Consider the following 16,079-nt stretch of genomic DNA (forward strand, 5'->3'; position numbering starts at 1 on the left):
TCCTCCGCCTTGCGGCGCCGGCACACCAGGTTCTAGTCCCCGTCGGGCCACCGGATTCTGTCCCGGTCGCTCCTCTTCCAGGCCAGCTCTCTGCTGTGGCCAGGGAGTGCAGTGGAGGATGGCCCAAGTGTTTGGGCCCTGCACCCCATGGGAGACCAGGAAAAGCACCTGGCTTCTGCCTTCGGATCAGCGTGGTGTGCCGGCTGCAGCGGCCATTGGAGGGTGAACCAACGGCAAAGGAAGACCTTTCTCACTGTCTCTCTCTCTCACTGTCCACTCATCCTGTCAAAAAAAAATTCATTGAGTACCATATATAGACATTTACTGTGCTGGACAATCTATCTTTGGCACGAAACTTAATCCTCACATCTACCCTTTCTTTACAGTGAGGAAACTGCAGCTCAGAGGGCCCTGCCCGAGGTCACACAGTAAGTGACAGAACTGGCATTCGAATCAGACCTTTGGAACCCCATTACACCATTCATTTTGAGGCTTTATTATCAATGCTGTAACCACAAAAAACATACCAGGATAATTTCCAACTCCAAGAGGATCCTTGTCTCAATACAAAAACTCCCTCCTAAATCTCGCCCGTGGCCTGTGCTGCTGAGACCTGCTCAGGGTGAACCATGACCGTGCCAAGCAGCGGCCATCCACTATTTACCATCTGCTTAGCACCAGGTTCTGAGACAAGAAATAAATGTTGAAAGACATGAATCCTTTCCCTGAAAGAGAGTCTCATCCCTTTGGGATATCAAGACGAAAGCAGCTGGAGAATGAATGAAGCCCCGATGCTTTGTGGAGCAGGCAGCAGTCCTGAACAATGGCAGGAGATGTTGCAGAGAAGCCGGGGCCAGCCTGGGAGGCAGACAGGCCCAGCGGGGAGCAGAAATTGTAGCAGGCAGCGGAGTCCCTTCTATAGTCCTTGACAGACTAAGAGTCCCTGAGACAGGTTGTTCCTAAGGCTCTGGGCAGCGTGGATGACAGTGAGACGAGACCGAGGTCAGGGTACTGTTGGAGATGACCACGTTTCAGCCCATGTGTGACCACTCAGGGCTAGCACACAGCCCAGCATGCTCATTGTCCCAGCAGCAGGGAGGAGCTCCCCTTCAGGCCTTTGTTAGATAACGCTGGTACTCATGCACCCTGTTACCCAGTACTGTTTAATTACCTGCATCCTCCCTCTGCTCCCCAGCCAAAGGCACACCCCTGTGTATGACCTCGGCTCTGGACCCACATAGCTTTATCTTCAGTGCAGGGACTGCCTATTACCTAACCCACATTCCTTGCATTGTCTAGGACCCACCCCTTAAGCAGGAGGCCCTCACTGGCTTTTCACCCCACTCTCCATTGCCGGATTCTGAGCCTGGTTCCAAAGCCTTAACTCTCCAGAAGACACATGCTTGTGAGCCCGTTCCAGTCTGTCCCGCATCCATGCTCCCCTCTGCGGGTGCTGTGTGCCTCCTCCCTGGGTAGAAGCAGGGCCTCTGGAGGCTCCCATGAGAAGACTTGAGAACACCCTGTAGATACAGGTCCGTGAACAGCACCTCTTCCAGAAGCTCCACTGTCTCTCCCTGTAGTGAGTTAGGTTATCAGCAAACTGTCATCTCAGTATCTTACAAACTCTGCTTTCATTAAACTATTGAAAACTATTATTTCACCTGGATTCTACAAGAATATCCGTTTGAACACCGTCTGTCTTCTGCAAAGCTTGAATAGGAGGCATTTGTTGCCGGCGCCACGGCTCACTAGGCTAATCCTCCACCTTGTGGCACCGGCACACCAGGTTCTAGTCCCGGTCGGGGCGCCGGATTCTGTCCCGGTTGCCCCTCTTCCAGGCCAGGGAGTGCAGTGGAGTATTCCCCAAGTACTTGGGCCCTGCACCCCATGGGAGACCAGGATAAGTACCTGGCTCCTGCCATCGGATCAGCGCGGTGTGCCGGCTGCAGCGGCCATTGGAGGGTGAACCAACGGCAAAGGAAGACCTTTCTCTCTGTCTCTCTCTCTCTCACTGTCCACTCTGCCTGTCAAGAAAAAAAAAAAAGAGGAGGCATTTGTTGCCCAGTATGCTTCCATTCAATGCAGAACTGTGAAGTAGTTAAGAACCAGGGTGCTGGGGTTAGATACCCTGCGTCCAAAAGCTGACAAGTAATTTCTCGAAGCTCTAACTTCCTCATCAGAAATATTAGGTTAATAATATACTCACCCTTAAGCGTGTTATGAGGATTAAGAGAGATAAATTCCTTAACTGGCATAATGTTTAACACGTGGTAAGCACTCAGTAAAAGGTAGCTATTATTGTATTACTGCAACATACACGGTATGTGACTTTCAGACTTTAACTCTGACGAAAAAGTGGTTTTGGTTTTTTTCTCCAGACAATGCTATGTGTTTACCACAGCATGCATCCCTCTCTGCTTCTGCAGCCTTACTCAGGATTCAGCTGTTGCTATCAGCCCACGTCAGGTGGCTGGTCATGTTCACTCCCTCTTTTCCTCTTCCTCGTGTTTTCAACTTTGGCTGTGCATTAAAATAACCGAGAGAGCTCCAGATGACTTGAATCTAAACCTCCGGGGGTAGTCTGAGTATCAGTATTCTTCAGACATTCTTCACTGATGCCAATGCACATCAGTGTTCACTCGTGAGAACAATTGATTTTGTCTCTGTTCTCCGCATATTAATGACTCAGTTTTACATTGTTCCATTTGAGTAACCCTTTCAATTTTTTATATTTTTTAAAGATTTATTTATTTATTTGAAAGTTAGATTTACAGAGAGAGAGAGAGAGGTCTTCCATCCGCTGGTTCACTCCCCAGATAACTGATCCAAAGCCAGGAGCCAGGGGCTTCTTCCGGGTCTCCCACACAGGTGCAGGGGACCAAGCACTTGGGCCATCTTCCACTGCTCTCCCAGGCCATAGCACAGAGCTGGATCAGAAGTGGAGCAGCTGGGACTCGAACCGGCAGCGGCTTACCCCCTACACCACAGCGCCGGCCCTCAAATCTTTTAGACATAGAATTATGAAACTCATGAGTGATGAGTGGAAGAATGGGTGGTTGGGCAGATGACTAAGTATTACATGACCGAGACTATCACAAGAACATGGGATAAGATGGGTACAAAAGTCATTTGAAAGACATAAACAAATGACTTAGTGAGAAAGAAGAATAAAGGGCAGGAATCAAGCAAAGTAGCCAAAAGCTTTCCAATCTAGGTGCGTAAGAGAATGGGAATGCCAGCACTGCAGGCAAGGAAACTGAAAGCCAGTCAGTACTTTCTAGTAATTCATTAATAAACGGATTGACCTAAGGTGCACATAATTTAAAACATTCCAAGAGCAAGTGGTTAGCCAGCAGTTAAAATGCCGGATAAGACGCTCACATTCCACGTTGGAGTGAGTGCCTGAGTTTGGTTACCGGCTCCATCTCCTGAGTGCAACTGCCTGCTAATGCAGACCCTGGGAGGTAGCAGTGATGGCTAAAGTAGCTGGGTTCCTGCACCCCAGTGGGAGACCTGGACTGGGTTCCCAGCTCTTGCTGCAGCCTGGCCTGGCCTGGCAGGCATCTGGGAGTGAGTCAGCGTACAGACGTTCTCTCTCACTCTCGCTCTCGCTCCCTTCCTCTGTCCCTCTCAAATAACTAAAGTTTAAGAACTAGATTTTAAAAGCATTTCAATAACAGCAAGAAATCTATGTACAAAGGACATATAAAACTCTGGTTTGCCCCAGCTCACACTGATCAGAGTCAAATGGTCAGTCATTTAATTTCTCTGTTTTCTGTGGCACACAAACGGAATAGTGTCATTAGATACCCATGGCATAGGTGAATGGAAAACTGTAATCACAAGACTCCTTATCATATAAAAAGAACAGAGTAATCTTTCCCGACAAGTAATCCTAACTTCTGTATCTACTACCGAATGTGTAATATGACTCTAGCAAAAGACTTTGGTTCTAACAAGTTTTCTCTTTTATCTACTCTACATGGTAATTAGAGATGGTACCATATTGACTGTGTGTAAATAACACTATTCAATATACCTAGGATAAATGGATGAAATAGTAGTTCTTGGGGAAAAATACAAAAACCAGTTTTTTAAATATTTATTTTATTTATTTGAAATTCAGAGTTACAGAGAGAGAGAGAGAGTTCTTCCATCCACTAGTTCACTCCCCAAAGGGCCACAAAAGCTGGGGCTGGGCCAGGCTAAAGCCAGAAGGCAGGAGCTTCTTCCAGGTCTCCCATGTGGGTGCAGGGCCAAGCACAGGGACCATCCTCCACTGCTTTCCCAGGCACATTAGCAAGGATCTGGATAGGAAGCAGAGCAGCTTGGATTCAAACCAGTGACCATATGGGATGCTGGTGCTGCAGACGGCAGCTTAATCCACTATGGCAAACACGCCCCAAGTACCAGTTTTTAAGGAAAGTAATATTCACTGGCTGGGTGATTCTGTACTGTGCCAGCAGGAAGTATTAGATGTGTAGAAAGACCCCTGCCAGAGTGGGCGTTTGGCACAGCTGTGGAGCTGCTGCCTGGGAAGCCCACATGGCAGATCGGAGCACCTGATTCAAGTCACAACTCCTACACTTCTTACCCAGCTTCTCGCTACTGTGCACCCTGGAAGGCAGTAGGTGATGCTTCAGGTACTTGGGTCCCTGCCGTTCATCTAGCAGGCCCAGACCGCGTTCCAGGCCCCTGACTTTGATCTAGGCCAGCCCCAGCTGTTGTGGGCATTTGGGAAGTGAATCAGAATTTGGGAAGTTCTATCTGTGGATAGAAGGCAAATCTCTCTCTTTCTCTTTCTCTTTCTCTTTCTCTTTCTCTTTCTCTCCTCCGTCCCACCCGTCATTCTCTCCCTTCCAAATACAGTGAAAATGAAAAATGAATCCTTTTTTATTTTTTAAGATTTATTTATTTATTTGAAAGTCAGAGTTACACAGAGAGAAAAGAAGAGGCAGAGAAATAGAGGTCTTCCATCTGCTGGTTCACTCCCCAGCTGGCCACAACAACCAGAGCTGCGCCGATCCGAAGCCAGGAGCCAGGAGTTTCTTCCAGGTCTCCCACGTGGGTACAGGGGCCCAAGGACTTGGGCCATCCTCCACTGCTTTCCCAGGCAATAGTAGAGAGCTGGATTGGAAATAGAGCAGCCTGGACTAGAACTGGTGCCCATATGGGATGCCAGCACTGTAGGTAGTGGCTTTACCCACTACACCACAGCACCCACTCCCAAATGAGTACATTTTAAAAATAAAAATTTTTGTAAAAGGAGACCATTTCCTATATGGTTCTGGGTTAGCATTATACAAAGGAGAAATGTGTGTGATATTTGGCAGGTGAAATGAAGAGGCAAGCATTCACACTCTCTGAATGTCACTGGGGTCAGGTGCAGTGAGAGACCGCTGCAAGGAGGCAGTCGAGTTCAAGGCCAGCCCTCATGCTCCCTGCTTTGCACACAGCTCTTCTGGCCATACTGACCTAATAGCCATGCTAGACCCACAGATTTCTTCACGAACCCCCTCTGGCAGCTGGATTTGCCCGTATGGATTCCCCCCAAAGCTCTGACTTGTCCAACAGCACCAAGGCCTGCAGAAGGCTGATTAGTTACTTTTCTCTGCTCTTAGTAACTCCCCTTCTCTGGACCTTACTTTCCTATCTTCTCCCACTATGGAAGAAAATCCAGTCCCTAAGGTAAGTCCCCTAAACCTTAGTAGGCACAGATCTTCCTCCCTCGTCAAATCTAATTGACACACCAGCTGTTTTCCCCTATGATTTTGATGTGGGTTAAACAGGCAGACAGCTAGTTAGGTCTGTGGAGCTGCAAGTCACAAGCCACCATATCCTGCCCCAGGCGATCTCCTACTTGTCAATCAAAGCACCCATCTTCCCATCATGCATCTGTTGCATCCAGGACCTGGGCACATAGGCAATAAAAGGGGCTAGAAGTGAGTGAGCACTCCTTTCCACCTTGGACCTTGCTTGGAGGTGCTGTGTCCATCTTTTCAGAGTGTGGATTTTCTTTACTTTTTTTTTGTAAGATTTTATTTATTTATTTGAGAGGTAGAATTACAGACAGTGAGAGGGAGAGACAGAGAAAGGTCTTCCTTCCATTGGTTCACTCCCCAAGTGGCCACAACAGCTGGAGCTGCGCTGATCCAAAGCCAGGAGCCAGGAGCTTCTTCCAGGTCTCCTACATGGGTGCAGGGGCCCAAGGGCTCGGGCCATCTTCCACTGCTTTCCCAGGCCATAGTAGAGAGCTGGATCAGAAGTGAAGCATCAGGGACTTGAACTAGTGCCCATATGGGATGCTGGCACTACAGGCAGCAGCTTTACCTGCTACGCCACAGCACCGGCCCCAGCAAGTATTTTTTAAACGGAAATGAGCTAAACAGAATTTGTGTGTGGCACAGTGTTAAGCCCAAGGAAGGCATCACTGAACAAGTAGATGCTGTTTATGCCTTTGTTCATCTTACAGTCTAAGGCAGTTGTTCACAATCTTCATGGTCATCATAATCTCCTGGTAGCTTATTAAAAGCCAGTTGCTGGGGCCAGTGCTGTGGCGTAGCAGATAAAGCTGCCATCTGGAGTGCTGGTTCAAGTCTCGGCTGCTCCAATTCTTTTCCAGCTCTCAGCTGTGGCCAGGGAAAGCAGTAGAAGATGGCCCAAGTCCTGGGACCCCTGCACCCACATGGGAGATCTGGAAGAAGCTCCTGGCTCCTGGCTTTGGATCAGTACAGCTCCAGCTGTTGTGGCCAATTAGGGAGTGAACCGGTGAATGGAGGACCTCTCTCTACCTCTCCTTCTCTCTCTATAACTCTGCCTTTCAAATAAATAATTTTTTTTAAAAAAGAACTTATTTATTTATTTATTTGAAAGGCAGAGGGAGACAAAGACCTTCCACCCACTGGTTCACTCCCCAAATGGCCACAACGGCCTAGGGCTGGGCCAGGCTGAAGCAAGGAGTCAGGAGCTTCTTCCAGGTCTCACATGTGGGCACAGGGGCACAAGCACTTGGGCCATCCTCCACAGCTTTCCAAGGCACATTAGCAGGGAGCTGGATCGGAAGTGGAGCAGCTGGTACTCGAACAGGTGCCCATATGGGATGCTCGTGTTGCAGACAGCAGCTTAACCCACTGAGCCACAGCACCGGCTCCGTACCTAGTAGGTCTTAATCACTGCATCAAACCCGGCTCCACCTGTTTGTGATTTTAATGTGTAGGTCAAGGTTGAAACCAATGATGTGAGCAAGAGTAGTAATTACCATTCATTGCTTGTTTGCTCTGTACCAGCCATCACCTGAAGTTCTAACAACACTATCTCACCTACGAAGCCCTCCTAACAGGTGAGGTCAGCTGGACATGGCCACATAAGCAATGGTGAGGAAGGAAGGTTCCTGGGTCTCTGACAACAGAGACCGTGTTGACACTGCCAGATGACATTCCTCGGCCTCACAGACGCAGTGCACTTGATTTGAATACTGGATAATGAGAAGTTCCCAAGGCAGGCAAATGGCTAAATGGCCTTTGGAGGTACTGCAGTAGAGGCAGCAAATAAGAGTTAGTGTAGGAAGAATTTCTGAGCTAGACAGGAAATCTGGAACAGATGGCTGTTGCAGCCACCTTTGTCCAAGGCAACCTTGACCCTGACCGCTGCTTCATTTGTGAAGACCTGACACAGGACCAAAAGGAAAGGAGAAAGATACAGCTGCTCAGAGTTGCCTTGAAACAATAATGAGCATGTGTTCTTTTTCTGCCTTTAATCTCTCTTTCTCTCTTTTTTTTAATGCTTACCACCACTGGGTCTTGAAATCTCACCCTTCCCAAACAACTTTGTGCTAGTTTGATGCACATGAATAAGCCAGGAAAAATGTGGGATGGAGACTAGTTTAATTTAAATAGCCATTTAAATGCTGGAATTCATTATTGATTTTTCTCTGAAATCTTTCTTTGTATATACTATTTTACATTACAAACTTTATATGAATCATATATTTATATTACAAAAGTACAAACTTTTTTTAGTGTGGAATATGTGGAAACTAGATAATAATGTCATGAAGAAAATAAACACTATTGTAATCTCACTGGCTAAAGGAGACTACTGTTGAAATTTTGGTGATAACTTCAGAAACAGCTACTCCAGGAATACAATATGCGATCTCTATTTTTCATTCAGTATATGCTGTGATGGTTTTCATGTGTCTTGAGATTTGATTTCCATATATGATTTTGTAATTATAATAAGTACTCGAAGACCTTTCAACAGCGATCCACTAGGGCAGCTGTGCCGCTGGTAAGAGGATTCAGGAGGTGTGGTGTTGGGCCTCGGGGTTATTGTGCTGCCCTGGGGCCACCCTGTAAGGCTTGGAGCCATAAAACAGGTGGAGTGTCCCCTGTGAGTCATTAGTAACTGACTCACAAGAGGAACTAAGTGTCCTCATATCTCAGAGGTGATTCAGCTTCAAGTGCTCGTCTTTCATCAGGTGTGCAAGGATTCGCTATGAGCTTGGGGTACCCGGGAGTTTTTTTCCTCCTCCATAGTACCGTGGGAGAGGCAGTGTTGGCCCAGGGGTCAGAACTCCTTTCCCAAGCCTGCTTGCCTTCCTTTCCGGGGAACTGCTGCCCCCCAGAGGACGAATGCCTGAGGGGCGGTGCTTACCAGGGGCTCGGGACGCTGGCGAGAACGTGCACTCCTAATGAAGGCATTTCTCTCCTTCGTGTTCTCATTCTTAAAGGGCTTCTGGGTAATTTCAGTTTACCTGAGACTCTTCTGATGTCTTTTGTTATCTATGATTTTTTTTCCCCTTGAAAGTCCATATGTACTTAAGAGGATCCAGGACACTCAAGGGACACTGGGCTTCCTGAGACCTGGAGCTCAAGGCGTACTCCTAGAGGGCTGGCGAGCATGTGTCACGGCGGCACAGAGCAGGAGCTCCCTTGCAATAGGCCTTTGAACTCCACCAGATACCTCGTCCATGCAGGAAATGAGAACTAAAGGCTGGAGAGTTCCCTGGGGCTCCCAGGGTTGGATTCAAGAGACTGGAGAGCTAAGAGGGTTATGAAGAAAAGCGAGTCACTGAGCCTGAAGGAAAGCTCTTCTCCAGAAAAAGCTTTAGACCAGGAGAAGATTGCTACTGAGTAGAAGCGTTCAAGTTCAGATGAGAATTGAAACTATAACTGATCAAAATAACATGCAAAATATACAAAGTAGGGTATAAAATCTAAATCACTAGGCCGGCGCCGCGGCTCACTAGGCTAATCCTCCGCCTTGCGGCGCTGGCACACCAGGTTCTAGTCCCGGTCGGGGCGCCGGATTCTGACCTGGCTGCCCCTCTTCCAGGCCAGCTCTCTGCTGTGGCCAGGGAGTGCAGTGGAGGATGACCCAAGTGCTTGGGCCCTGCACCCCATGGGAGACCAGGATAAGTACCTGGCTCCTGCCATCGGATCAGCGCGGTGTGCCGGCCGCAGTGCGCTGGCCGCGGCGGCCATTGGAGGGTGAACCAACGGCAAAGGAAGACCTTTCTCTCTCTCTCACTGTCCACTCTGCCTGTCAAAAAAAAAAAAAAAATCTAAATCACTAAATATATAACTAAGTCATTAATAAAATTTACATAGTTATCCTATTATTACCTAGCATAAACATTCTCAGAGTTGTTCTTAGATGAGAAAATGGAAAATTTACCTTGCACTGATTAAGCTGATATAATTCTTATTACGAACTATAGAATGGAGATAGGTATCTTGACATTAAGATTCGAATTAGTAGTCATAAAGAAAAGAGGGAAGAGAAAAAGGAAGGGGAGAAAATAAGGAAAGAAAGTTTAAAAATGAAGGAAGCACTAACCCACTAGTCAGTTTTTTTTTTTTAATTTATTTTATGTATTTGAAAGTTACAGAGAGAGGCAAAAACAAAGAGAGATCTTCCTTCTGCTGGTTCACTCCCCAGAATGGCCACAACCAGGAGCCAGGAGCTTCTTCTGGGTCTCCCACATGGATGCAGGGGCCCAAGCACTTGTGCCATCCTCTGCTGCTTTCCCAGGCACATTAGCAGGGAGCTGGATCGGAGGTGGAGCAACTGGGACTCAAACTGGTATCCATATGGGCTGCCGGTGCTGCGGTCCAGGGCTTTCATCCACTGCACCACAACACTGCCCCCAAATAATTTTTTAAAACTGAATTAAAGCAGCCAAAAATACTGCCCATGGCAAAGAGGTGAGCAACAGTGGGGGTCTGGTAATCATACTGACGTTATTGGTTTTTTTCCTGAAATATCTAACTACTTGTGAATTTTCTTAATTAAGCTGGAAAAGAATTTTTGGCTTTTCTCCTACATTTATAGGAGTTAAAAAGAAGGAAGGGACCAGTGCCGTGCTCACTTGGCTAATCCTCTGCCTGCGGCGCCGGCACCCCAGGTTCTAGTCCTGGTTGGGGCGCTGGATTCTTTTTTTTTTTTTTTTTCCGACAGGCAGAGTGGACAGTGAGAGAGGGAGACAGAGAGAAAGGTCTTCCTTTTGCCGTTGGTTCACCCTCCAATGGCCGCCGCGGCCGGCGCGCTGCAGCCGGCGCACTGCGCTGATCCGATGGCAGGAGCCAGGAGCCAGGTGCTTTTCCTGGTCTCCCATGGGGTGCAGGGCCCAAGCACCTGGGCCATCCTCCACTGCACTCCCTGGCCACAGCAGAGGGCTGGCCTGGAAGAGGGGCAACCGGGACAGAATCCGGTGCCCCGACCGGGACTAGAACCCGGTGTGCCGGCGCCGCTAGGCGGAGGATTAGCCTAGTGAGCCGCGGCGCCGGCCAGGGGTGCTGGATTCTGTCCCGGTTGTTCCTCTTCCAGTCCAGCTCTCTGCTGTGGCCCGGGAGTGCAGTGGAGGATGGCCCAAGTGCTTGGGCCCTGCACCCGCATGGGAGACCAGGAGGAAGCACCTGGCTCCAGGCTTTGGATCAGCGCAGCGCTGGCCACAGTGCGCCGGCCATAGCAGCCTTTTGGAGGGGGTGAACCAACAGAAAGGAAGACCTTTCTCTCTGTCTCTGTCTCTCTCACTGTCTAACTCTGCCTGTCAAAAAAAAAAAAAAAAAAAAAAAAAAAAAAAAAAAAAAAAGGAAGGGCAGGAGAAAGGGGGAGGAGGAGAGACAAGGACCAAGGACCAAGGTCCAAGCCAGGAAGGGTAGGAGAAGGGGGAGGAGAAGGAGGAGAAAGGAGAGGAGGAGGAGGGGAGGAGGGAGGGGGGGAGGGGGATGGGGGAGGAAGAGGGGTAGGAGGGGGGAGAGGAGGAGGAGCTCTGTTCCCCACCCATCCTCCACGTTTGGCTTTTTTTGGCGCAGTATTTTATTCTTTTCTTAGATCCTCGGTGTTTCTATGTCTCAGGCATTTTCAGCGTCGCTATTCCTTCAGCTGCTCCTTCAATTTTCTTAAGTTCATGACCGTCCTTGCTGGCACCGACTCTCATGCACAGGAAACGATTTCCACTGCTTTTTGCTGAGAGAATCCTTTGTGTTCTGAGAAAGAGCCCTGGCAGATCTGTTCTCCGGGAACTTCTGCCAACTGTCTTGAGATGCCACTGCGCTGGAACACATTTTGATGTGAGGTTCTCAGTTTGGATTTTGGGGGGACTCCACTGGTTAAAAAAAAATCCAGCTCTAAACCCTTATGAGGAGCTGAGATGTTAACAGTGGGGCAACTGAGTGAAAGGTATCGGGAGAGGCCGGTGCGGTGCCGCCTGCAGTGCTGGCATCCCATATGGGTGCCGGTTGGAGACCCGGCTGCTCCACTTTGATCCAGCTCTCTACTGTGGCCTGGGAAAGCAGTAGAAGATGGCCCAAGTGCTTGGGCCCCTGCACCTGCATGGGAGACCTGGAAGAAGCTCCTGGCTCCTGGCAGCCAACTGGGGAGTGAACCAGCGGATGGAAGACCTCTACCCCTCTCTCTCTGCCTTTCCTCTCTCTCTGTAACTCTTTCAAATAAATAAGTCTTTAGAAAAATAAAATATAAAGCTATCAGGAACTCTGTGTATTATCTTACACTTCTTCTGCAAGCTTAAAATTATGCCAAAATAGGGGCCAGCCAATGTTGTGGCATAGTGGGTTAAGCCAATGCCTTCAATGCCAGCATCCCTTCTAGGCACCAGTTCAAGTCCTGGCTGCTCTACTTCTAATCCAGCTCCTCGATAATGACTTGGGAAAGCAGTGGAAGATGGCTCAAGTGTTTGGACTCCTGCCACTCTTGTGAGAGACCTGGATGAAGCTCCTGGCTCCTGGCTTCTGGTTGGCCCAGTCTTGGCCGTTGCAGCCATTTGGGGAGTGAACCAGTGGATGGAAGTTCTCTGTCTCTCTCTCTCTCTCTGTAGCTCTGGCTTTCAAAAAAAAAAAAAAATCCCAAAAGAAAAAAGACAAAACAAAACCTTTACATTGCTAAAGACAGTTCAGCCCCTGGGTAACTGTAGTCAGCTCATATACTCCTGGTCCTGTTTTCACTTCCTGCTTCATTTGGAATATCCCTTTTTCCTTGGAAGCTCCGCTATGAATCTAAAGCAATTTGTGTTATGATGTACCTAGCATTTCTGGGAGTTTCTTGCTGGTGGATTTTCAAGTCACATTGGTTCAGTACACGTGGAGCTTTAATTCCCTACTTTCTCTTTATCCACATCATCAAGCTTTCGGCCCTACCACTGAATCTGCCCCAGCCCACATTACCAATAACACCCTTCTCACGAATCCAGTGGCCAATCCTGTCATACAGTCTAGCTCTCAGAGCCAGTGGAGCAGGGGAGTCCTCCCTCCTTGAAACCATCCCGTTGATCTGTCGCACTCTCCTCTCCTCCCCCCAGCTTCATTGGCCTCTCCTCAGCTTACATGATGGACATCCACAATTCTGCTGACCCTCAGATGTTGGGTCCTCTGGACTTGGTCTAGTACCCAGTCTCAGTTCTGCACTAACACCTTAAGTAATGCCATCTAATCCAGTGATTTTGAATGCCATGGATATGTCAACGACTCCCAGATGGAGCTCCTCCAAGCTGGTTTCTCCCTCCTGGGTCTTAGACTCACACATACAACAACATTCCAGTGTGAATGTCAAACTTAATATGGCTCAAACAGAACTCTCAGTTAGGTGCCAACTGTTGCAGCAGACAGACTAGAGGAGAAGAGCATTGCGGCTGGAAGCCCTCAGTAGGACAGCAGGCAGAGTAGACCCCGGGGTGCACTCGGCCCTTCCCCAAGTCGAATAATGTGCAGCGGCAAACCTGTGGCTCTCAGCGTCAATGTGACCACCAAACCTCCAATGCGCCGTCACAAGGGCACTCGGTCAAGAGACCTTTCTCTGCTAGTCCCCATGTGTGAAGACGAGACTTCTGGACTAACCATAGTGAAGGAAGAAAATCTGCCTGACTGCAGAAGGTAGGGGAGGAATTCCTGACATCTAACTTCTTTTTCTTTTTTTATATATATTATTTTATTTATTTGAAAGACATAGTTACGAGACAGAGAGAGAGGTCTTCCAGATGGCCGCAACGGCTGGAGCTGCGCTGATCCCAAGCCAGGAACCAGGAGCTTCTTCCGGGTCTCCCACGTGGGTGCAGGGTCCCAAGGACTTGGACCATCTTCCACTTCTGCTTTCCCAGGCCATAGCAGAGAGCTGGATTGGAAGTGGGGCAGCCAGGACTCGAACCGGCATCCACATGGGATGCTGGCACTTCAGGCCAGGGCTTTAACCCACTGTGCCACAGCGCCAGCCCCCTAACTGCCTTTTTTTTTTTTTTTTTTTTTTGACAGGCAGAGTGGACAGTGAGAGAGAGAGACAGAGAGAAAGGTCTTCCTTTGCTGTTGGTTCACCCTCCAATGGCCGCCGCGGCCGGCGCGCTGTGGCCGGCACACCGCGCTGATCCGATGGCAGGAGCCAGGTACTTATCCTGGTCTCCCATGGGGTGCAGGGCCCAAGGACTTGGGCCATCCTCCACTGCACTCCCTGGCCACAGCAGAGAGCTGGCCTGGAAGAGGGGCAACAGGGACAGAATCCGGCGCCCCGACCAGGACTAGAACCTGGTGTGCCAGCGCCGCAAGGCAGAGGATTAGCCTAGTGAGCCGCAGTGCCGGCTCCCTAACTGCTTTTCAACAGATTTGCAGAGAGTGTTTCTGTTTTATTGCCACACCTCCATGTGCAAAGGTACATGGTGCTACCAATTCCTGAACCTTGGTTGTTCTGAGCATGAATGAGAAATCGCCTGCCAGCTTTCCTCTCTCCTAGAATAGGACTGCACTTTGTCCTGTCTGCTAATCTTGTCATTTTCCCATTGGCTTTCCAACTAAAGAAACTTTGTGGCTGTTGTCTCTTGTCTAATTTTCCTTAGTGTTTAAATCTTTTAATAAGATTTTTGTACGGCACTTTGGTGAACTATCAGGAGAGAGAAATATAAATCTTCTTAGCCAGCGCCGCGGCTCAGTAGGCTAATCCTCCGCCTTGCAGCGCCGGCACACCGGGTTCTAGTCCCGGTCGGGGCACCGGATTCTGTCCCGGTTGCCCCTCTTCCAGGCCAGCTCTCTGCTGTGGCCAGGGAGTGCAGTGGAGGATGGCCCAAGTGCTTGGGCCCTGCACCCCATGGGAGACCAGGATAAGTACCTGGCTCCTGCCATCGGATCGGTGCGGTGCGCCGGCCGCGGCAGCCATTGGAGGGTGAACCAACGGCAAAGGAAGACCTTTCTCTCTGTGTCTCTCTCTCACTGTCCACTCTGCCTGTCAAAATAAATAAATAAATAAATAAAGATCAAAGATATCCTTATAAAAAAAAGAAATATAAATCTAATTTTAACTAAAAATCAAGACTTTCATCTATAAAGACAAAGTTCCTATTTGCAGGGAGGGCAACGCAGGGTAAAAATGCGTAGGAGCCTGAAAAAGTCTCCCCAGACCCACAAGCTACTCCAAGTTCCCTGGAGAGCTCTGAAACCTCGCTGCACACTGGCCAGCCCACGGGATTGCCCCAGGCAATGCTCAGCTCACGGCAGCTCAGCCCGGCAGAGCATGTAAAGGCGGGCGCGGTTGAGAAAGATCAACCCGTACTGTCCAGCCCTCTCCGTGCTTTTTACCCTCTAGGCAGAGAGCCACTGCAAAGCCACAGCCAAGGTAGAAAATAGGTGCCCCAAAGGAAGACTGAGTGTCTACGCCTCAGTCTGTGCCCCGCGGAGCATCCGCTCAGTGATTCCTCAGTCTGCACACACAGCAGAGGGAAGGTAACGCTTGTCGATCACTGTCTTATCACAGTCTTTGATCTGATCAAGATAAATTCATACAGAAATGCACTCCTTGACTCCGCCTTTTCACCTTGGGCCCTCACGTAGTTCAATTGTTAGATTTTCCTTTCAGTGTCTACTTTAGATTCAACAGCTAACTCCAAGCTGAAGACAAACAGAAAAACAGGCCCCTCAATTAATCCACCTTCTGGCATCTCAGGAAGCTCAGCCTGGGACGTCTAGTTTGCTTTCTGAAAGGAATTTGGGAGATGAATTTATCACAGCACCACTTTGTCCAAAATCCAGGTTTTAAGGTGTGCTTAGATTGAAATCTGTTGGAATCACCAGTTACTAAATGACACTGTTACTTATGGTTTGTTTTATTTAAATCAAGCTAAATCCAAAATTCTGAAGTTGCTTTCCAAAAGGGTTTTAAAGGAAAATAACATGAAAGCCACCCCTCCACTCTTTCTCCTTTCTGGGCAGATTCAAAGGCCTTCCCAGAGACATCTCGGAAAATACCAGCGAGTTACCCAGCGCCACAGTATTTCAGTGGGGACAGATGGAGAGTGGCAGTGCTAGGAATTTTTGTTGAAGTCCTGTTGACATAACCAAAAATAATTTGCTCTAGAAACAGCTGACAATATTTGTCTGCTAGTCACAGACTTCAGCCCATAAATCAGAATTTAAAATTGCAGGGGTCGGCACTGTGGCATAGCAGGTAAAGCTGACACCTGCAGTGCCAGCATCCTATATGGGCGCTGGTTCAAGTCCCGGTTGCTCCACTTCCAATCCAGCTCTCTGCTATGGCCTGGGAAAGCAGTAGAAGAAGGCCCAAGTCCTTGGGACCCTGCACCC

Source organism: Oryctolagus cuniculus, chromosome 4 (genome assembly GCF_051225735.1).
Source record: "Oryctolagus cuniculus isolate XC-2025 breed Fujian yellow rabbit chromosome 4, ASM5122573v1, whole genome shotgun sequence".
NCBI classification, from domain to species: domain Eukaryota; kingdom Metazoa; phylum Chordata; class Mammalia; order Lagomorpha; family Leporidae; genus Oryctolagus; species Oryctolagus cuniculus.